Below are 22848 nucleotides of genomic sequence, written 5' to 3' on the forward strand. Positions count from 1 at the left end.
CTCCCGAGTAGCTGGGATTGCAGGTGTACACCTCCGAGTCTGCTCAGATTAAATACTTTCTACCTGCAAAAAGTTGGCCTGATTATTTTTGTTGAATCATCTGGTTGAATTTTTACTTAACACTGCAAGCTTACCTTCACAGAATTCTGTAAAACCAGATAGAGCAAGGGGGTTGGGTTTCTATTTTGGGGGGCCCGGCATAGAACCCAGCACACAGGGACACCCTCCCTCCGCATTCTCCCATGCAGGGATGACTTGTTGATGAGTTCTAGAGAGCCTTCGAAGAAACAAGTCTTTTTCTCCTGCCTTAAATAATAATTCCTTCTTGGGCCAAGGCTGTCCCTGGCTGGCAACACTGGGGGGGGCCAGTCACCTGGGCAGCAGCAAGGGTCCTGAGCAGAGCAGCCCAGCACTGGACAGTGTGGCCTCCATGAGCTGCCTGCTCTGGTCTCTGTACTATCAGCCCAGAATGAGCAGAGAGAGGGAGGCGAGGGGAGGGCGAGCCGGGAGGGAAGGGGCCACACCAGAATTCACACAGTTGGCTTAAAGAGGCAAGCACTAAGCTGCCTTTTCAACCATGGTAAACCCCGTCCATCTGGCCACCCTAAAACTCCGTTAGCATGTTCCTCTTGCAGAGGGCTGATTGGACCTTCTGAAGCAGAAGTAACAACATCAATGGTGTAAACCCCGGCCACTTGAGGGTATTACATTTCATTTCATGCTTGACTTAATCAAAACTGGGGAAATGAAATGTACACCTTTTTGATGTTCTTTTCCCTGCTGTTTAAAGAGAAGAATCTTAACCCATTTGATCTTCACATGCACCCGGTAAATGACCAAATATGCCAAGCTGTCAAAAGCAGAAGGCTGCCAGTTGCCAGGGGTGTCAGGCCACTGGGAAAGCACTTAATGCAGGCGAATTTAAGTTTGGAGCCCAGGGACTTGGTTGCAAATGCAGCATTTCCCCCAAAGAGGCTGCACTTAGGAACTTTTAAAAATAAAAGATGGGTGGAGAAATCAACATGTCATAATCTGGACCTAAGACTCAGAGAGAGGAAGCATAGGCTGGCTTCGGCTAGAGCTCCTTCCTACTGGTCCTTCAGCCTTTCTACCACCTGTCAGCTCCTCCTTGAAGCTTTCCTTCCTTCTCCTAGGACTGGCTAAGCGGGGAACTCTGGAGTCATCCTGTAATCCTCAGGCAAGTAACTCTCCAAGTGTCAGTCTCCTCTCTGCAAAATGGGGTGGTTCCAGCTGCTATGAAGCCCGAGTGACATGTAAACAAAGTGTGTAGCATGAAGCCTGACTCTCAAGCTCTCAAGAAATGCAGGCGAGTCTCTTTCTTACTGTTGTTATTTTGCCCTATGGACCAAATCATGTTCCTCTCCAAAACTTGTTTCTTAAAGTCCTAACACTCAATATGATTTCACTTGGAGACAGAGCCTTAAGGAAGAAATTAAGGTTAAATGTGGCTAAAAGAATTGGAGCTAATCTGATAAGACTGGTGTCCTTAGAAAAAGAGGAGAGAGAAGAGAAGGAGGAAGGGAGAGAGAGGAAGAGAAAGAGAGATCTAAGTACATGCACTGCACTGGGGGGGGGGGCTGTGACGAGCTGGTCATTTTGCTGCAGGCTGGTAATCCCAGCATTTGGGAAGCTGAGACAGGAGGATCTTGGTTCACAGACAGCCTCATCTACTTATTGAGGCTCTCTGCAACTCAGCGAGACTCTGTTTCAAAATAAAGAATAAAAAATAGGGCTGGGGGTGTAGCTCGGAGGTAGAATGCCCCTGGGTTCTGTCCCCAGTACTGCAAAAAAAGAAGAGAAGCCAGGCATAGTGGCGCATGCTTGTAATCCCCGCGCTTGGGAGGCAGAGATGGGAGAATCTCGCAGGTTCAAAGTCAGCCGTGCTGGCTTACGAGACCCTGTTTCCAAATAAAAATATAAAAAATAGGTCTGGGAGTGTAGCCCGGAGGTAGAAGGGCTTCCAGGAACCCCAGTACCACTAAAAAAAAAAAAAGAAAAGAAAAGAGAAGAAAAGAAAAACAAAGAAGAAAGGAAGGAAGGAAGGAAGGAAAAGAAAGAAAGAAAGAAAGAAAGAAAGAAAGAAAGAAAGAAAGAGAAAGAAAGAAAGAAAGAAAGAAAGAAAGAAAGAAAGAAAGAAAGAAAGAAAGAATAGGGCTGGGTATGTAGCTCGGAGGTAGAATGCCCCTGGGTTCCATCCCCAGTACCACAAAAAACAAAACAAACAAACAAACAAAAACCAGCAGACACATGAAGAAGATGACAGTCTGCAGGCCGAGAAGAGAGCCCTTATCCAAGACCCAATGGCTAGCACCTTGATGTTGGACTTCCAATCTCCAGAGCTGTGAGAAATAAATTTCTGTTGCATTCGGTCTGTTTTATTATGGCAGTCCACACGCTAACGCTCAAGCCTACCTAGTATCCTCCTCTTCTGTTCTTGTTTATTTATGTCTGCATTTTCTCAATGCCACTTTGAATTGTTGAGAGCAGATCCTGTGACTTACTGGCTTTGTATGCTAGGGCTCAGCACAGTGTTAGTAGACAGTGAATGCTCAGTAAGTGCTCGTGGAACACATAAATACGTGAACACAGTTGTGTGTGGCAACACAGCCCTAGGCCCTTTTTTTGTACCAGTTTGGCCTTGTATGTGCTCAGCAGCGCTGGGCAAGTTACTTATCTTCTCTGCCTCTGTCTGTACAACTGTAACACATCTGGTTGGACTGGATGACTTCTAGAGCCTCAGAGACTCTCAGATTACACCTTGAATCAAAGACTGAACTGGGAGCACAGGTCAGGGTGAGATTAGAAGGAAGCCAGTCTCTTTCCCCAGCCTCAGCCAGCAGGACCATGTTTAAATAGGACACAGAACCAGAAGAAAGATGCCAAGATGGGTTGGTTCATCAGGCGGCTTGAGCTGGGTCAGGAGGGTGCGGCTCAGGACTGTGTAAACCCAGATCTCACCCCAGGGTCCTGGAGCCCTGGTTGGTGCTCACCCAGTGGGACTGGGGAAGGGGCCTGCTGTTTTGTGGAATGTAAGTGTGCGTGCATGCACACATGTTTGGTCTCGGGGAAGTGGACTGTCGAGAGCTCCTGACTGTGAGCCTAGGGCTTGGAGTCCTAAGCTGAGTTGGCTGAAGGAGGTACAGTTGTCCGTCTAGTTGGGTGGTTGTCAACATGCATATGCAAACTCCAGGAAGGGGTTCTTGTTAAAAATCCTAAGCCTTGTAACCTAAACCTGCTCAGCAAGGAGTCCAGCTGTGGGCATTCCACCAGGCCTCCCTGGAGACCCAGGAACACTTCCTGAATATGCACCTACCCAACCAAACTCTCCTGCCCCTGACTCACTGTTGACTTTGTACAAGGCACATTGACTCTGAGCCTCAGCATCTTCGCTTTTGAAAGGAGAATAGTAAACAGCTGCCTCTCGTAGGTAGGGCAAGTGTTTGTTGGCTTAGGGAGGCTGCTTCTCTGGAAGAGCCCATCATTCGGGCCCTGAGCCAGAAGTCTAAGCTCTCCCAAGCAATAGGCAATTATTTGCCTGAGCAGGAAACTGGAAACAAGCTAAATACAGTGATGCACTGGTGTAATGGAACAGAATGTACCTGTCAAGAGAGAAGAGACCTCTGTAGAGACCGGCATGGAAAGATGTCTGTGCACAGTTAGGTGAAAACAAGTTCCCAAACATGAGGCTGTTTGTGCCATGTAAGTGTGCATGCATGCACACATGTCTGCTCACATGTTTGGTCTCTGGGAAGTGGACTGAGTTCTGATCTCGACTCTCATTTATTAGCCCACGACCAATCCCTAGCACTGCAAACATGTCGTTATATTAATAGCTGCTGGCGAGGGTAAGTTACTTAACTTCACTCCGGACTCTTTTTCCCTGTTCTGTAAGATGGGGATGATACAGATACTTACTGGCCACCTACGGTTGTAATAAAGATTAAATGAGTATACGATTTTTAGCACCGGCTTATAATAGACAACTGGTAAAATATGAACCATTATTCTTTCTACAGAAGCATTTTATTTTTTTTTTCAACACTGGAGGTGAATCTAGGGCCTTTCACATAATATAAAGCAAGTGTTCTATACTGAGCTACATCCCAGCCCTATTTATCATTTATTTATTTATTTATTTATTTATGAGACAGAGTCTTTTTAAGTTGTCCAGGGTGGCCTCAAACTGTGTGTGTGGGGGGCACTGGGAGTGGAAGCCAGGGGCTTTCTACCTCCAGGCCTATTTTATACTTTATTTGGAAACAGGGTCTCACTCAGTTGCTGAGAACCTCACTCAGTAGCTAAGGCTGGCTCTGAACCTGTGAGATCCTCCCATCTCAGCCTCCAGAGGGCTGGGATTACAAGCGTGCGCCCCCACGCCCGGCTCTGGCCTCAAACTTTTGACCCTCCTGCATTAGCCCCCTGAGGAGCTGGGATTGCAGGTGTGCGCCAATATGACCAACGGGAGCATTTGTTCAAAGTCAAGTGGCATAGGCTTCAGGACGATAGCTATAGTCTCTCTCATTTCTGTTTACTTAATTGTGAAATAAAAAGATGAAAGAGGGAGGAATGTTTTAAGGAAGAAATACAATACAAGGATGGGCAGGGTTGATACCAAGGAAGAATATCTAAAAATCTACCTACTGGGTATCCCTCTGGTCTTTGATGTCTTTAATGCGGGATGTAGAGGGAGAAAAATGCCACCGGTACTCAGGCCAGGGGCTTGATGGGCCCCCTGACAATGGCCAGCAAGCGAGAGCTGAATACAATGCCTGGACAATGCCCCAAGCCGAGCATCCCTGGGCTTGTTGCTCTTAGGTGACACACAAGCTCTGGGTTATGTCAGCACACCCGGTGTGAGCTCACATTGCCAGTGAGAATGAGAGCTTGGTGTGAAACTCTAAGAGCCAGTGGACCACACTCGGCCCGGTGGTTCTGGAGGAGGTGAGCGAGGGATCCGGCACACCCAAGCACCTTCTCATGGTCCTGAGGCTCAGCATCTCTACGCCATGCCGCTCAGCAGGATGAGATTCTTTCTATTAAGTTTCACTTATGAGTCGGGCATAGTGGCATATGCTCGTAATCCCAGTCCTTAGGAGGCAGAGACAGGAGGATTGCAGGTTCGAAACCAGCCTCAGCAGCTTAGTGAGACTCTGTTTCCAAATAAAATATAAAATAGGTCTGGGGGTGTAGCCTGGAGGTAGAAGACCCCTGGGTTCCATCTCCAGTACCACAAAAAAAGAAAGATTAAAAAAAAATAAAGTTCTACTTATTATGCATTCCATTTCTGTATTGCTTTAGCAAGTTTGATAATTATCATGTATTTCATTAACAAGGTGGAGTATCAATAATGATAATAATAGTTGCTATGATTATTCATCTACTTGGATCTCATGATTGGACTGGAGTTGTCTACCCTGACTTGTACCTGGCCCAAGGTGCTCATTAATGTACCTATGAAATAACATTACTATGAAATAACAGCCAGCCCTTGGGAATCCTCGCTTGTGCAGGGCCCTGCGCGATCACAGGGATTAGCTCAGCTAATCCTCCTAACAGGCCTTCCATGTAGAATCTCTTATTCTCTCTCTCTCTCTCTCTCTCTTTTCCTGTGGTATTAGAGGTAGAACCTAGAGGCCTTCTACCTCTGGGCTATATATCCCCAGCCCTATTTTTATTTGGAAATAGGGTCTTGCTAAGTTGCTGGGGTTGACCTTGAACCTGTGATCTTCCTATTTCAGCCTTCCAAGTATTGGGATTATAGGCATGCACTATCATGCCCTGTTTGTTTGTTTGTTTGTTTGTTTGTTTATTATTGGTGTTGGAGCCCAGAGGTATTCTTCCTCTGAGTTATACCCTCCTGGACCTTTTTAAAATTTTTTATTGTGAAACAGTTTCTCTAAGTTGCTGAAGCTGGCCTGGAACCTGCAGTCCTCCTGTTTCAGCCTCCCGGGTACTGGGATTTCAGGTGTGTGCCACCACGCCCATCCCAGCATATTTTTTTCATTTAAAAAAGCTACTCATAGACCTCAAGAGACCCGGTGGGCTTTGCCTGGCAGGTAAGAACTGGAGATGGGAGCGCACCTCACTGTAAGGCTCCCAAACCTGCACTCCAGAGAGATAGACCCTCTGCTGGGCAGTCTACAGTTGTCCTGAAAATCAGAACAACTACCCTGCGCCGGGTCCCCAGACCTGTCGTTTCGGTGGAGCTGTTGGCAGTAGGTCTGGCCTGAGTGTCCAAGATCCAAGCATCCCACCAGGAGAGCCCGGATCTCTGCTCCTCCTCGGGGCTGCACCAGTGTCCTCCCGCCCCTTTTTTCTGGGGTCTCATTTCTGACTTGATGAAAACATTTGTAATAGATAATCAAATGCTGATACGTTGCACAGGACAATGCCTTATTTGTTAAATATAAATGAACATGAACAGGGTCTTCAGTGCCAGAAAAGGCAAAGGGGGCCCAGGCCTTTTCAGCGGTACCGGCTGAGCCCCGGGAAGAAAGCCCAGAGACCCTACGCCTCGTCTAGGACGGTGATCCTCCGACAGCTCTTGTGTGACAAGATACATAGTTTCTTTTCAGCAACAGGCAGATTATCGGTTACTATAGTTTCCCTAATGCTTAAATGCAGCTCAGGCCTAAGCTGCATAGAATAGGTTAAAAGTGCCGAAGTTTGGCCTGGGAAGCCACATGTTGAGAATCAGACACCAAACAAAGCAAAAAGCACATCTCTCTGGTCTTTGATGTCTTTTCTGAGGGATGTAGAGGGAGAAAAATACAACCGGTGCTCAGGCCAGGGGCTCGATGGGCCCCCGTGACAATGGCCAGCAAGCGGGAGCTGAATACAATGCCCGGACAATGCCCCAAGCCGAGCGTCCCTGGGCTTGCCGCTCTTAGACAGCTCCTGCCGGCCTCCAGCCCAGCCACACTGCCGCTTTCCAAACTAGGCCCTTTTGCAAGTGCCCTCCGGAGACCGAGTTTCTCACCAAATTATCCCCACTGCTCCTGCTGCCGCCGTCGACGCCGTTTTCTGCCTGTTTTAAATTTTCCTTAGATCTGCATAAACATCTTTTCTCCACCTCCATAAAGAGATAAGCTTCCTCCCCTCCAATAATTCATCTCTGCTCTAAAATATTGCCTCGTGTATCCCTTGGAGGTGACAGTGTGACGTTTTTCATAAACGGGATTAAATTAACCACTATTTATGCCGGCAATGTGGGTTTCTCCTCTTCTGCCGAGATCTGTTTATTTCATTTTGCTTTTTATTTAAATTTAGGGAGCAAGATAAATGTGCCTTTGCATTTGGAGATCTCTATCCATCACCAGCTGGCTGCATCTGGGAAAATAAGTATGGGAGAGATTATGAGAGAGAGAGAGAGAGAGAGAGAGAGAGAGAGAGAGAGAGAGAGAGAGAGAGAGAGAGAGAGTGTGTGTCAAGCTCATGGAACTCTGAATGTTTTTTGGTGGTTGTTGCAGTATTGTGCTTCTGGTTGTCATTAGTTCTTTATAATGTTTCATGAAAAATATCTAATTGTAACAACTGTATTCCTCCAGCGAACATATTCCCTGAATTGAAGCCCTCACAATGGCCATAGAATCACTGTCCTTGAATTTGAGCCCTTTGTGAGCTGTCAATAGGCTTACAATGTGCTGAATTAGCAGGCATATTAATGGGCAGATGCAATTGCGGCCATTCTTCACCCTCAAATCTTCTTATGCAAATGCCCCATGAATTCAGTTCAAAGCTCAGCCTTCAAAATGAGCCGAGCCCCCTCTCAGAAGGGACCCCGGGAGAAAGTGACATGAGAAAAGTTTAGACACTTGTTTTTATAACTGAACATGATCTTGTTATCATAATCTGATACTGGTCACTTGCATGGCCGGCTTGTAGGATTTTAAACCCTTAACAGAGAGAGATAATCCCCCCCTTTGTAGGAGTGTGGACGGAATCCCAGCGCACAGGGAAGCCGGCAGTGAGAAGCGCAGCCGAGCTTTCCCAAACAAAACTTTTCATGATAAAGGCTTTTATCCTACAATAATCACCCCCACAGATTTCAGTGGTGTTGGTAAGGTTGGCAAAGGGCAAGGAAGGCGAGTGTTGCTGAAAATGAAAAGAACCTGCCCTTGAGACAACTCCCAACCAGCCTGAATCAGCTCTTGGGGTCCCCATAACAGCAGCTGTAAAGTTTACAGGTTTGTGTACTAGAGATTGAACCCCAGAACAATATCTCTACCTCTGAGCTGCACCTCCAGCCAGTTATTTATTTATTTATTTATTTATTTATTTATTTATTTATTTATTTATTGAGGTACTGGGGATGGAACCCAGGCATTCTACCTCTGAGCCACACCCCCAGCACTATTTTATTTATTTATTTATTTAGTGTGTGTGTGTGTGTGTGTGTGTGTGTGTGTGTGTGTGTGTTACTGGGGGTGGAATCCAGGGACTTTTCTATCTCCAGGCTATACTCCCAGACCTATTTTATACTTTTTTGGAAACAGGGTCTCACTAAGTTGCTGAGAGCCTCACTAAGTAGCTGAGGTTGGCTTCAAGCTTGTGCGATCCTCCTATCTCAGCCTTCCAAGTGCTGGTATTACAAGTGTACGCTACCATGCCCGAATCTTATTCTTTATTTTGAAATAGGGTCTCAATGGCCAGGCGTGGTGGCGCACGCTTGTAATCCCAGCATTTGGGAGGCTGAGACCAGAGGATCGTGGTTCATGGACAGCCTCAGCTACTTAGTGAGGCCCTCTACAACAAAGTGAGACCCAGTTTCAAAATAAAGAATAAAAAATAGGGCAGGGGGTGTAGCTTGGAGGTCAAATGCCCCTGGGTTCCATCCCCAGACCCGCAAAAGAAAAAAAAAAAGAAAAGAAAGAAAGAAATAGGGTCTCACTGAGTTGCAAAGGACCTCACTAAGTAGCTGAGACTGTCCACGAACCCCAGTCCTCCTGTCTCAGCCTCCCAAATGCTGGGATTACAAGCCACCACACTTGGCTACATATTTTTATTTTGAAACAGAATCTGGCTAAGATACTGAAAGTTTCACTAAACTCCTGAGGTTGGTCTTGAACCTCCTGATTTAGCCTCCCAAGTACTGGGATTATAGGTGCATGCCAGTATGCCCAGCTAGCTATAAAGTTTTCAAAGAACCCAGAGCCTTATAACCTCTTCCTAGCCCCAGGCAGAATAACCTAATTTAAGACTAGCCAACATCTCTGAGCATCCAAAGGAGCCAGAAATTTTTACTCAGTTCTTAGCTCTTTACACAGATCTACTTACCTGGAAATAGGTACTACTGTTAGACCCATTTTACAGATAAGGAAAATGAGGAAAGGAGGATTAAGTGGCTCTCTCAGGCACTGAGAAATTATTTACTCCTCCTAAAGAGAAACCAAGTTAGGCACCTTAGCTAATTCCAGGGGGAATGGGAATTTGGAAATTCCCCAAAGAGTTTCTTCCTCCCAGAAGAATCTGTTTCCCCTCTCCTCCCCCCTCCCCTCCACCTGCATGAGGACATATGGCCAGTTGGCCACTAAGTGTTCTTGCCTTCTTAACACAGGTAATGTTCAATTTATATTTATAAATCTACTTCAAAGGAGAATAGAGGTCTACTAGCGTGTTTCTTTGTACATGCAGCATTGCAATTGCGTGCAGAGCTCAATGTGAGTTAAATACATTGAGACATTACATTATAAATTGAAAATCAGTTATGTTGCTTAACAAGAAGTGACAGATAGTGTGGTATCATTAGTAACAGGAACAGCCGGCGTTATCTGAACTATTTATTCATTTATTTACTGAGTGTCAACTCATTTATTCCTCATGGCCACGTTGGGAAGAAGGCTGGTCTACGGCTTCCATTTACAGTGGAGGACTTGGAGCTGCCTGGTGGCAGAGCTGAGATTTGATCTGAGAACTAGAGTCAACCTCCAGCAGTCATTCCACACTGGTCAAGTTGGCGACGTCGGGTGGCTGTGTTTCCCTTTGACCTGTGAATTACCACACTAACCTGGTTACACTCATTCACTTTCCTTTTACCAAAATCCAGGCTTCCTCCCGTTTCTTCCTCTACATCTTTTTTTTTCCATCTCTTTCTTGAGTTTTTGGCCAATTCCATTGATTCCATTCCATTATTTTTTTACATTTCTCTCTCTCTCTCTCTCTCTCTCTCTCTCTCTCTCTCTCTCTCTCTCTCCCTCTCTCTCTCTCTCTCTCTCTTTCTCTCTCTCTCTCTCCCCCCCCCCACCCCGCCGTGTGGTGTGGTGTGGTGTGTGTGTGTGTGTGTGTGTGTGTGTGTGTGTGTGTGTTGTATATAGGGCTGTGGCGAATGATGCTAGAAAGAGAAGGTAGAAGAGAGATAGGACCAAGAGACAAAGACCTGAAGACTTAGCTGTGGCTGTCCCCTCCAAGATACCCTTAGGTAAGCGACAATCTCCCTCCCATGATTTAGGCTCTAAAGGTATAAACCAGAAATAATCAAATAACAAAGGTTAAAATATAATTATAAAAATGTTTATTACATATATAAAATAATAGTAACAAATATGGTAAGCATTATAAGTAGGCCCCAGTTATAGATGACTGGCCTTGCCCCAGGCATTGTGCAGAAGGATTACCCAACAGCCATAGATAAGATAGGGCAAAGCAAAACCAATCCTGTGAATATGGAATAAAGTAAGCACTTGTCAGAAACATCAGGTAAAGGTAGGGAAACGATGACGGATGCTGTATTAGCCTGCTCAGGCTGCCATAGCAACAGAGCATGGTTTCCTCACCGTCCTGGTGGCCCACTGTCCAAGCCCAAGGTGCCATCAGGTGGTTTGAGGCCTCTCTTTCTGGTTTGCAGATGACTACCTGCTCGCTGTGTCCTCACTGTGTCTGGTTTCTCTTCCTCTTCTTACAAGGATACCTGTCAGACTAGGGCTCCAGCCTTATGATCTCTTAGAAAACTCCTTAAATGCTCAGCCTACAAAAATAGTCACAACGTCACAACGAGGATTAGGGCTTGAAAATGTGAATCGAGGGGTGTAGGGACAATATGGTTCAATCTACAGCAAATGGGGAATCTAGCCAGGCGCAGTGGTGCATTCCCATAATCTCAGCTATATGGGAGGCTGAAGCAGGAGGATCACAAATTCTAGGCCAACCTGGGCAGTTTAGAGAGACACTATCTTAAAATTTATTATTATTATTATTATTATTATTATTATTATTATTATTATTGGTATTGGGCATGGAACCCAGGGGCATTCTACCTCCGAGCTACACCCCCAGCCCTATTTTTTATTCTTTATTTTGAAACAGGGTCTCACTGAGTTGCAGAGGGCCTCACTGAGTAGTAGCTGAGGCTGTCTTCAAACCACGGCCCTTCTGTCTCAACCTCCCAAATGCTGGGATTACAAGCATGAGCCACCATGCCTGGCTACTATCTTAAAATTTAAAAGTGTGTGTGTGGGGGGGGGGTGCTGGGAATGCAGCTCAGTGGTAGATGGCTTGCCTACAAGTATGAGGTCATGAGTTCAATCCCCGGGTTCAAAAATAAAAAAATAAAATAAATGGGGAATCAGTGAACACACTTGAAGGTTACAGGCCAAGCATGAAGGATTCAAGTGAGAAGAAAAAAGAGTTGTAAAAGGCCAACTGGCTCTGTTGGGTCTGTGACATTTTAAAAATGGGGAGAGAAAGCACATCAATATCTGTTTTTTCAGCTTATTTTTGGGAGGGGGGTTTCTGGGGAATGAATCCAGGGGCATTCTACTTCTGAGCTATACCCAGGCACTATTTTATTTTTATCTTAAAACAGAGTCCTGCTAGGTCGCTGAGAGTCTCACTACTTGCTGAGGCTGTCCTCGAACCTGTGATCCACCTGTCCCAGCCTCCCAAGTACTGAGATTACACATGTGCACCACCACATCCGGCTCCTTTTCAACTTCTTTTGTACAATCAAAAGCCCTGGCAACACTGTGCCAGCCTTCTTGAGCACCAATAACCAGCTGCTTGGAGCTTTGTATAGGGAGTCAAGTTCACTTTTCCAAAGTCTCCACCACTCTGTTCTACAGGTGTATAATTCCTCATCCAAACTTCAGGGGTTAAATGTGTCTCTGAAATCATATTTAGAAGTTATTTTAAAGACATAATATGATTTTTGCATTATCTATCCCCCTCCCAGTGGCATCTGGGGAAGTACCCCCCCAAATCAACTCATTATTATCTCTATAATAAAATGAATGAATGATCACACCGAGTGGGATAAAGTTTCTAGTTGACTCTCACCTGTTCTGCTGCCTAACCAGATCAAGTGAGAACAGGCTCTGCCACCGATGACTTCCGGCAGCCCTGCAGTCCCAGAGTCCGGCACTCGGGGTCAGGGGCTGTGGTCCTGTCTTAGCAGCCTGTGCCACTTGCCTGCGCTCCGACCTGCCCCAGGACAACTGTGTTTTCACTGCTTCTTGAAGGCTCGAGCCCAGAGGATGGTACGAGGGTGGAGTAGGATTTCTAGGCACCAAGGGTCCAGTAGAAAGGTGCTACAGAGAGATGTTTCAGAGAGATATTTGCTGGCCAATGTTTAATGAAACAGACTTTCTGTAAAAAAAAAAAAAATGATTTCTGGAAAGGGAAGCATACTTCAGAAAATCTTTCAGAAAAATAAAAACAAAAACGCAGTGAGTGCTAAAAAGATGAGCTCTCCAGACAGGGAAGACCTGGAGCAGGATCGAAAGTGCATATCCCAAGGGAAAGGAGGTGATCTAAGAAGGCTCGGTGCGATATGGGCCCAACATATGATGCTCCGGAAAAAAGCTAAAGAGACAGTAAAAAGAACAGTGGTTTCTAAGGCTTAGTGGGGGTGGGAGACGGGGGGGGGCAGGCCAGAGGAATTTTAGGACAGTGAAAATATTCGGTATGATACTCTTACGCAGATGTACGTCATTATGCATTTGTCCAAACCCACAGAATGTATGGCTTCAAGAGTGAGCTCTAACAGCCCAAGACTGGGGGTCAGGGTGAGTCAGCGTAAGCTCGTCAGTCCTAGCACATGTCCCTTCTGGTGAGAGACATTGATAGTGGGAGAGGTGTACATGGGTGGAAACAGGGGTCATATTGGAAATTTCTGCACCTTCCTCTCAATTTTGCTATGAACCTAAAACTTCTCTAAAAAATAAAGTCCTGAAAAGTCGCAGTGTGCAGTCTTGTTTTCTCCTGCAGCCCTGCCCGTACTCACTGAAGTGCGTTTTGGGGTGTGGGTCTTGAGAACAACTCTCGATGATTTTGTAGGAGCCCCGCACCGTCTTGAGTTGCTCCCCAAGGAGAACGTAGGTTGCACTGTCCTTGGCATAGCCACACATACGCCGCATCCCAGATCTCTCTGCTTTGCCACAGGAGGACACCAGCAGGTGACCAGAATGGTCTTAACCAGATAGGTCTATGCACCCACAAACACAATGAAAGACTCTGTGAACCATTTCACCTAGGGACAACACTAGAAAGGAAAGAAAAAAACAATTCTTTATTATTTTTTTAGAAATCAAAATTATGTTTATTAAGCAGAGCATTCTAAAATACTAAAGCAAATTGCCAGGTGTGGTGGTGCACGCTTGTAATCCCCGCTCTTGGGAGGCGGAGACAGGAGGATTGTGCAGGTTCGAAGCCAGCCGCGCTGGCTTAAGAGACCCTGTTTCCAAAATAAAATTTAAAAAAGTATAAAATAGGTCTGGGAGGTAGAAGGGCTTCCAGGAACCCCAGTACCACCAAAAAAAAAAAAAAAAAAAAAAAACTAAACCAGGTCAAACCCCAATCTTTTTAATGGCTTCAAATAAACAAAGGTTCCTAACCTTAAGGAGCTTAGATTTCAGTGAGAAGAGAGGACTAGCCCAGTGCTACTGTGACCACACCAGGCCAGAGTTCCTGAAGGCAACTGCTCTACCCATGGTGCTATTTAAAGAGGAGAAACTGAGGCACATTCAGTGGAAGATGTACCTCTTTCGTTCTGATTTGGCTACACTGATGATAAAAGACTCTTTTAGCTGCAAATTAAGTGATGCTTCAGTGTGAGCACATTGACAGTTTCCCCTGAAGAAAGAGGGGTCATTTGGTTGGTTGGTCCAATTGTTTTTGTCCTTGACCATGGATGTAGAAAAGACCTTCGAGGATGACCACGGTTTAACTCACTGTCTCTCTACAAGAACATTCTGTACTTTAGAGGGATCTCAACTTTCCCCAGAGTTTTTCTTGGAGGGTAATTGGAAACTGTGGTTAACGTACCATGGCTTTTCAAATTGAGTTGAAAAGTTCATCAAAATGTCATTAATCTGCTTTACATAGCCTCTCTTGATTAAGTCAAACTGGCATCTGACCGGATATTTATAAAGCTGAGCTCTAGATGGGGCTATTTTGGCATTTGTGGCCCCACATTCAGTTGGAGAAGGGGAATGGGTACTTCATACCCAGAACCCTGAGACCTACTCAAATGTCATCCCTGCCCACCCTCGGCAATCAGAGATTGGAGGGTTCACACAAGTCATTTCTAACCCATCAACAATTCTGATTGCCAAGTTCACCAGAGCATCTATTATATGTAATGCATGATGGTAGATACCTCCTAAAAAAGTCATCTTTTGTAATCTTGGGGTGGTGATTTGGAAGAAACTCTTGTATGTTTTAAATTAGTAGCAAACCAAATCAGATCAAGGTAGGCACCAAGAAGAGACACCAGATTGTCTCCTGGGCCTTGCTTTGCAGTGGGCTTAGCACAGGAGTGGCCCACACTTCACTCTACAGTTATAATAACAACAGGGACAACAGCGATGATGGAGACTATTACCACGCGCTTCTGAGAGCCACACACACAGTCCTGACAGATGACGCCTTGCAACAGAGGTATTTTCAGACTCTCTCTGATGAAGGTCTCAAAGTCAACCTGAATCGGAGTAAAAGGAACGTTCTGGCACTTAGCTGTCATGAGTGACTCCCCCCCCCCAATCATTTTTCATTAGGCAGAAGGACACTTCTTAGCCTAAAATTGTCCACAGGACCATCCAGCTCCCCTTGGTCTGCATAATATAATTTTCAGGGACTTGGCCAACCAATCACAAAAACATTGTCAACTTTAGAGGACATATGATTCCACTGAAAGCCACAAGGACCATGGAGTCGGCAGAAACTAAACCCAGAACACAGCCAGTGGAGGTGGCAGTGGGCCCCTACCCCAGGGTCCCTGGTGGCCACTGCGACCCAGCACATGCCGTTCCACCTGCACCTTCCTCTGGGGTCCGACAGGAAGAAGCTGCTGTGCTCTGGAGCAGGTGCCACCCAGGCCTGGCCTTGTGACCTGGTGGCAAAAACATGCAGGTGAGGCTCCTGGAACCCCTCCAGGGAGCCCAACACGTGTCAGTATTTATGTGGGTCAAGTTTTCCAGAGAGAGGGAGAACCTGTATATCTGGAGTTTTGGAAGCTTTAGTGGCTCCTGAAAGTGTACTGAGTCAGCGGCCACCCAGCACCCTTGGGCTCAGCCAGACTCTGTTTTATGAGTTCCTGGGTCCCCCAAAGACATCCTTATTAATGACCGGCTCCAGAGTGTAGCTTCCTAGGACCAAGCGTCCCATATGTCTAATATATTATGCAGAGAGAAGAGGGACATCTAGGTATCCAGGCGCCTGGGTCTCTGTTTTGACTGTTCAAATTATTTTTCTTCTCTTCTCCCCTCCTACTTCTTCTTCTCCCTTTCCTTCTTTTATTTCTCCTCCTCTTCTTCTTTCTTCCTTAAGTATCTTCCCAGTGTTCACATTATATAATGAAACAGATCTCCCAAATAACATCGGCCCTTCTTTCCTGCCTGGTGGTCTGCTTTATAAGACAGACCCCCTTCAGCAAAGCCATTCTGTCTTTTAGTAGCCAGGTTTGGCTTTATTTGTGAGAGACAGACAGAAGCCCCAGTCTGAACAACCTGAAGCAAAGCCAGGCATTTATTTATTGGCTGGAGTAGTGTGAAGTCCTCAATGGCACTAGCATGGGGCTGAAGCTGTCATCAAACATTGCCAACAGGATCTTGCCTCCTTCTATCCCTTGAATAGGTCACTCTTTCATTAGTATAATGGCTTCTGGGGACTCTAGGGACAGAGTTATGACCCATGACCCTGACTCTGTTCTTCTCCCAATGTCAGGACCATTTCTGATTGGCTCAGGTGGGATCATGTGTCCATCTATGACCCCAAACACCATGTCAAAGGATGGGATATGCTGCTTGGCTTCACTCGGGGTCACATCTCTTCCCTGCCACCTAGGGCAGGGTTGGCTTCTCCCCAACCTTGTGGAATGAGGCATGGAACTAGTGAGGTCCTTAAAAGTTTTTATTTCAAAAAGAACTACCAGTTGTGGTGTCACATGTCTATACAGTACGTGGGAGCCTTAGACAAGAGTATTGTAGATTTGAGGACAGCCTCAGCAAATTAGAAAGATTCTCAGCAAACTATCAAGAACTTGTTTCAGAATAAAAAGGTCTGGGGATATAGCTCAGAGGTAGAATGCCCCTGGCTTCAATACCCAGTACCAAAAAAAAAAATAAAATAAAAAATAAAAAGTATGGACAATGATTATACAAGATGAACCTGTTTCTACCCAAGATCCAGTCCCTTAGGCTTAGGGTCACTCCTTGAATGAATAACTTGTAAATTATGTTGCCTGGTCCTAATGCTTCCGGTTTTGGAGATAGAGAGCTTTGCCAGGAAAAAAAAAGAGCTTCTCTAGACTCATTGATGGTAGGAGTTCTAGAGCAAGCAAGGATAGCCTTGCTCCATTGACATTTTTAATCTGGACACAAAATATACTTCTAGACGAACTCTGTCACCTGAGCCACTAACTTAAAAGTCCTGTGAGACATGCATTGCTGGACATTCTGTATTTCTACTCTGATTTTTGGAATCTTGCTTTTTCTCCCTTAGCAGAAAACCTTTATTTGAGTCTAAAAATTTTAATCTTTTAAGTATAGTCATATCCAGCATTACGTTTGGTCAGTGGGCTTCAACCAAGGATACTTTTGTCTACCGGGGGACATCTGGCAACTTCTGAAGACATTTATAGCATAGCGGCCATGAGTGGGGAGAGACTCTTAATGGCATCTATTGGGTAGAAGAAAGGGATCCTGTTCTTCGACTAGAGATTCTGCCACCCCCAAGGTCAAAGATGTCTAAGCCGAGACTGCTTCTGACCCTGACAACATTTCTGTCTGAGAAGTGGTACTGAGAACACAGTGTCCTCAATTGGCATTGTCCAGAGAGGCATTAAGCAGGAGGGCATTTGGCTCCAAGAAACAGAAAATCCAACCAACATTCATTCCTTTTTCTCAAATCACCAAAAATTCAGTCTGGCAGTTGCTGATGTCTGTGAGCTCCGTGACGCCACCAGACACCGTGGCCCTCCTCTTCTTCTCTGTCACCCTCTCTAGCTGGCTTTCACCTTCATGATACCACTGCATGTCTATACAGGGCTTCCTGCAGTGCCCTGACCACTTCTGCTCAAAGCAAAATGGAAGACGAGAGCTTGCACCCAGAACCTTGGATCTGACAACCCGGGCCTCCCTCTTTGTTTATATGGTCAGGGCGAGGTCTTACAGCCACCTCCGGCTACACAGGAAGCTAGAAGGAGTGACCCGCTTTCCAGCTGCATGACGGGAGATGGCCAAGATGAAGGAGCAAGCAGTAAATCCTGAACTAGGTGACGAGTGGTGTCTGCCACCGAGGATATGGGACTCACCCCAGCTGGTATATCTGACCAGACTCAGTGCAGAACTCAGGCGTGCATCTAGCTTGAATCTACTTTCGCTAGGATATACCAGGGCTTTTTGTTATCACTTTCTAGAAAGGCAGAGTTCTCTGATGAACCCCAAACCAGATCTTTCTCTTGAGAAATCCCGCAAGTTCCGTTCAGCTGACCAGGCATTGTATTGGCACCCCACCCTTCGGTGACCACAAGTCTCTCCTGGGTCTATTTATAACTGCTGCAGTATGACAGGGTAATCGTAGCAATAACTCCATCCCAGTAGTTCTGTAAAATAGCTATGTGTCTTGGATCTCGGATATAAGAGGATCAAAATAATCCAAGTGTAAAATCCTAAACAAATTGCCTACCTGGAAACTCTCCAGTGGAAAGGAAGTATCAAGACAAGCAGGTGCTCCTCGCAGACACACGGGCCAGTGTTGTCTTCAGCTGCGGTCCACAGGCGGGTGGCAAACTCAAGTTAGTGGGCTATGACCAGCCTAAACACATAGAATAAGATCACTTAGAATAGAAAGGCTCGGAATACGTCGCAGACAGGATGGTCAGCACCTCGGTGCAACGTCTTACTTTAGGTGCATATGAGTGCGAAGTAAAATGTGTTTCTTACTGTAGGTCCCCGCCAATAATTTTGAAAAGTGCTATATTATATCATGAAAAAAATAAAAGATAAAGGTAGAGACGGGCATGGTGGCGCACACCTGTAATCCCAGCGCTTGGAAGGTTGAGACAGGAGGATCGCACAGGTTCGAAGCCAGCCTCAGCTACTAAGTGAGGCTCTCAGCAACTTAGTGAGACCCTGTTTCCAAATAAAGTATAAAATAGGTCTGGGAGTATAGCCCGGAGGTGGAAAGCCTCTGGGTTCCACCCCCAGTACAAAAAAAAAAAAGCTTTAAAAAAAATTTTTTAAAGATAAAGGTAGGAGCAGAAACTGCTGGGTTTTGAGGCCGGCTGGGGCCACATTGACTTGATCCATTAATGAATTGTTCTTTCGCTTCCTCATTATCTTAAAAGCCTGACTGAAGTGTGTGTGTTGGGGGGCGGTTGCTCAAATCTAAACAAGTTTCCTGCTACTCTGTCTCACTGGGCCAAGTGGCCAGTCAGCCCTGGCACCTTGGCAAGCTGCCTCTGGTTAATTAGAACTGCTCCCCCCGCCCCAGCCCTTCTGTGCTGCTTACAATTCTCTGGGGTCTGTCCCCCCTGGCACCTTTGATTTGCGGCCTGCAATACTTGGGAGCTGGCCCTCAAGTTTGTGAAAGTGTGAAAGAGAGACAGAACTGCTGGTCTGATGACCTTCCCCTTTGAACTTGGGCTTTCTGGGGTTTGGGTTCACCCTTTGACCCTGCCTACCTATGATTCAAATCAATTTGTGTTAAAAGGGGGGGGGGGCTCGTTTCCAATGGCTTTTATCCTCCAGCTTCTCTCCCTCTTGCTTTGAGCGGAGGCACTGTTTTTCTTCCCTTTGGCATCCCTAAGGAGAGGCGCAGCAGGGAGGGAGGCAGCAAGCAAGACAGAATCTACTTGGAAAGCATGTGGCGACGTCTCTCCAGCAGTCCTTCCCAGCCACTCCGGCCTCCCTAGAAGAGGAAGGAAACCCTCCGGACTTTACCTCAGCTGCACTGAGAGCAGTGGCTTTGTCTCAGATGGTGCTTCCAGTCACAACAGAGTCACGGCAGCAAGGCTACAGCCTTCTCTGTCCAGTATCTCATAGATCTCAGTTAAATCACGACTGTTACTCAGGTCAAAGGGAAACTAGAAGCTATGCATCGAGTTTTAAGATCATCAGTAAAGTACCAGTATCCTGTGCTCTCCTGTGACCTTAAACATAGCATCACTAAGGTAGCATACTAGAAGCCAGACGTATTAACACGTGTCTCCTTGTGTATTTTCTATAACTGATTTCATCTTTCCCTAAGGCTCTGATTTTCATCAACTGCAGTGTCCTTTGGTTTAAGATAGTCTCTCTCGAGTAAATATGAAATCTACCCAAAGTGCCCGGCAGAACCCTTACTTTATCCTCCAACGATCTCCAATGAGGAGATTCCCATAGGAAAAGCCTCGGCATCTCCAACACAGTGTCCCTTCAAGAAGAGGTGATTGTGATCCTTAGTCTCCGCAGCCACTCTGAGGGTACTTATAGCCTGCTGCATGGTGACCCAACATCTTGTGTTGGCATTTGGCACTATGGACCTTTCTTTTCACCGTGAGGGGCATGAGCTTGAGTTGCCTGCGCCGTGGCCTCTGGCTATGAAGTCTACTCTGCAAGGGAGGCCACCATATTTTAACCCCCTGTTTCTCCTGACTCAGTGTTCCCCATGACTTCACCATCCTTTTGCCCTAACGTGTGGGGATTTGGGGATCCCCAACATGCTGGCTGCGGGCAAGCAGGCCTGTCTACCTCGACAACGTCCTTTGGACACAGTGCTTCCCTGATCTACTGTTCACAGTATGCAGGGTCAACCCTAGCCACTGAAAGGATGCTCTGCCTCCTGCCTGCCGGGCCTCTCTGGACATCATGACCCTATTCTCAGCACCTACATGTGTGCTAAAGCCAGTTCTGACATGCAAAGGGGTTTTCAGATATTTCCTCCCTACACCCCTCCCAAAAGAAATGGTCAACCAGGATCATTCTCTCTCTGTGTACTCAAGAGTCTAATTTGAAACACAAAGTTTGCAGATAATCATTGTGTGTTTACCACAAAATCAGGATAAGGGAAACTAGGAAGTGGATCTCATCAATTACCATGTGTAGAATACTTTGAATTCATCGCTTATTTATTATTTGTTTATTACTGAGGATTAAACCCAGGAGTATTCTCTTTCCAAGCTACATCCCCCAACCCTACTTTATTTTTTATTTTGAACCAGGGTCTTGCTAAATTACACAGGGTCTTGCTAAGTCGCTGAGGCTGGCCTGGAACCTGCCATCCTCCTGTTTCAATATCCCAAGTTCTGGGTTTACAGGCATGCACGACTGCATCTGACCCACTGATTTCATTTCTAACAGGATTTTTTCTTATTGAGGCTGAATAACAATGCTGGAGTCACCTTACCATTCTCTCAACTTCTGCATGTGTCAGAATTTTTTTTCCACAATGAAGAGTTAATAATAAATAAGGAAAATGATGTCATATGCCCCCCCCCCCCGCGCGCACTTAAAGAGGCCATCTATTGTTTACTGGAACATCCCGGGCGGGAGGCTGACTGGCCAGGGTCTCTCCCTTGCTGCGGGTGGGTAGTCGATAATTCAGGAGCTGGGGTGTCCAGGCTGGAAATGGCCATGATGCTGAGCTCAGCTACTGGTGGCTCCTGCTTCATTAAAAGAACAGGGGAAGCCACTAATTCAGCTGGATTTAATTTTCAACTTTTATAATTCATTTAAAATTTGATCAACGAGTTAATTTATGACAAGGGCAAGGGGTGCCTAGCAAGCTCATCTGTGGGCACCTGCATTATAACTTAATTTATGGTTAAGGCAGCTTGTTATAATTGAGTGCAAAAAGGTGGTTTCTCGCCTGGATTTTGGAGTCCCAAGGTGAGTAGACAGGGGACTGGGTGCACCTGGCTTTCATTTGAGAGGCGGGGAGCCTGGGTGTCAGCCCGTAGGTGCAGAATGTGGGAGGAGGGTACAGTTTGATCAAATGCCATCCATCACAAGTCCTTTCGTGGGTAAAACACATATGGCGCCCCCCAGGGCAAACCAGCCTCCTCTAATGGCCTTGGGGGACGGGAACATATTCTGAGTGGGGCAGGAGAAGGGACATCTGCTACTACAGGTGTGGGCGATCCCTATGGCTTAATGACATGTGGTTCTGGAGTGAGCTCTGCGCTGCACCAGGAGGGCTGGGCGCTGAGGACCTTGAGCCTGTCCAAAGGTTCCAGACATGGTAGGATGCGGGAGAGTACGTGTCAGTCTGAGCACATGTGTGCTTATCTATCTGTGAATGTGTGAGTGGCTGTACCAACAGGGATGTGTGTGTGTGTCTGTGTGTGCGCAGAGGGGTAAATATCTGTGTGCGTGTGTGAATGTAGGAGATGTGTATCCATCTCTAGATGTATCTTGTGTGTGAATATGACAATTTAGGTATGTCTGTGAATGTGTGTGCATGTGTGTCTATGCAGATGGGGAAATGTGGCCATCTCTGCAAACATTAGTGTGTTCTTGTGAATATGTGTAGACCTATAATGCACGGGTAGAGATGTGTATTTAAATGTGAAATTATGTGTGGGTGGGATGTGTGTGAGTGTGTGGTTGTGGGAATGTGGGAACATGTGTTTATATCTATTTGTCAATCTGTGTGTCTGTGTGTGGATATCGGGATGTCTGTATATCTGTAAATGTGTGTTAACATGTGAACATGCAAACATGTGTGTAATCTGTGAATGTGTGTCCCTGTGTAAATTTTTTAAAAAAGGATTAAGGACATCCTCAGCAATTAGTGAGACTCTCAGTAGCCTAGCAAGACCCGGTTTCAAAATAAAAATAAAATAGGACTGGGTTTGTAGTTAGGAGGTAGGTAGAATGCCCCTAGGTTCAATCCTCAGTACCAAAAAAAAAAAAAAAAGGAAAAAAAGGGGAGTTACAAAAAGGGGGTTAACAAAGGTTCCTTCATCTTTGCAGCCCCAGTCATTGATAATTATTGATCAATCACTACTATTTTTTTTTTTTCAGTACTGGGGATGGAACCCAGGGGCATTATACCTCCGAGATATACTCCCAGTCCTATTTCTTAGTGTTTTTACTTTTGAAACAGAGTCTCACTGAGTTGTGAAGGGCCTCACTAAGTAGCTGAGGCTGTCTGCGAATCGTAGTACTCCGGTCTCCACCTTCTGAATGCTGGGATTACAAGCGTGTGCCACCACGCCCGGCCAATCACTACTATTATGAGCACACAATAATTCTCCTTGAGAGCTTCCTAGGAGTGTGGGGCTGGATTTGGTGCGTTATTGGCTTTATTCACATTCTAGCCTCACAGCACCCCTGCCAATAGGCACTGTTATCATCCCATTTTACAGATGATAAATTGAGGCACAGAAATGTTCTATCACTAATCTAAGACCAC

Source organism: Muscardinus avellanarius (genome assembly GCF_963383645.1).
Source record: "Muscardinus avellanarius genome assembly, chromosome: 10".
NCBI lineage: Eukaryota > Metazoa > Chordata > Mammalia > Rodentia > Gliridae > Muscardinus > Muscardinus avellanarius.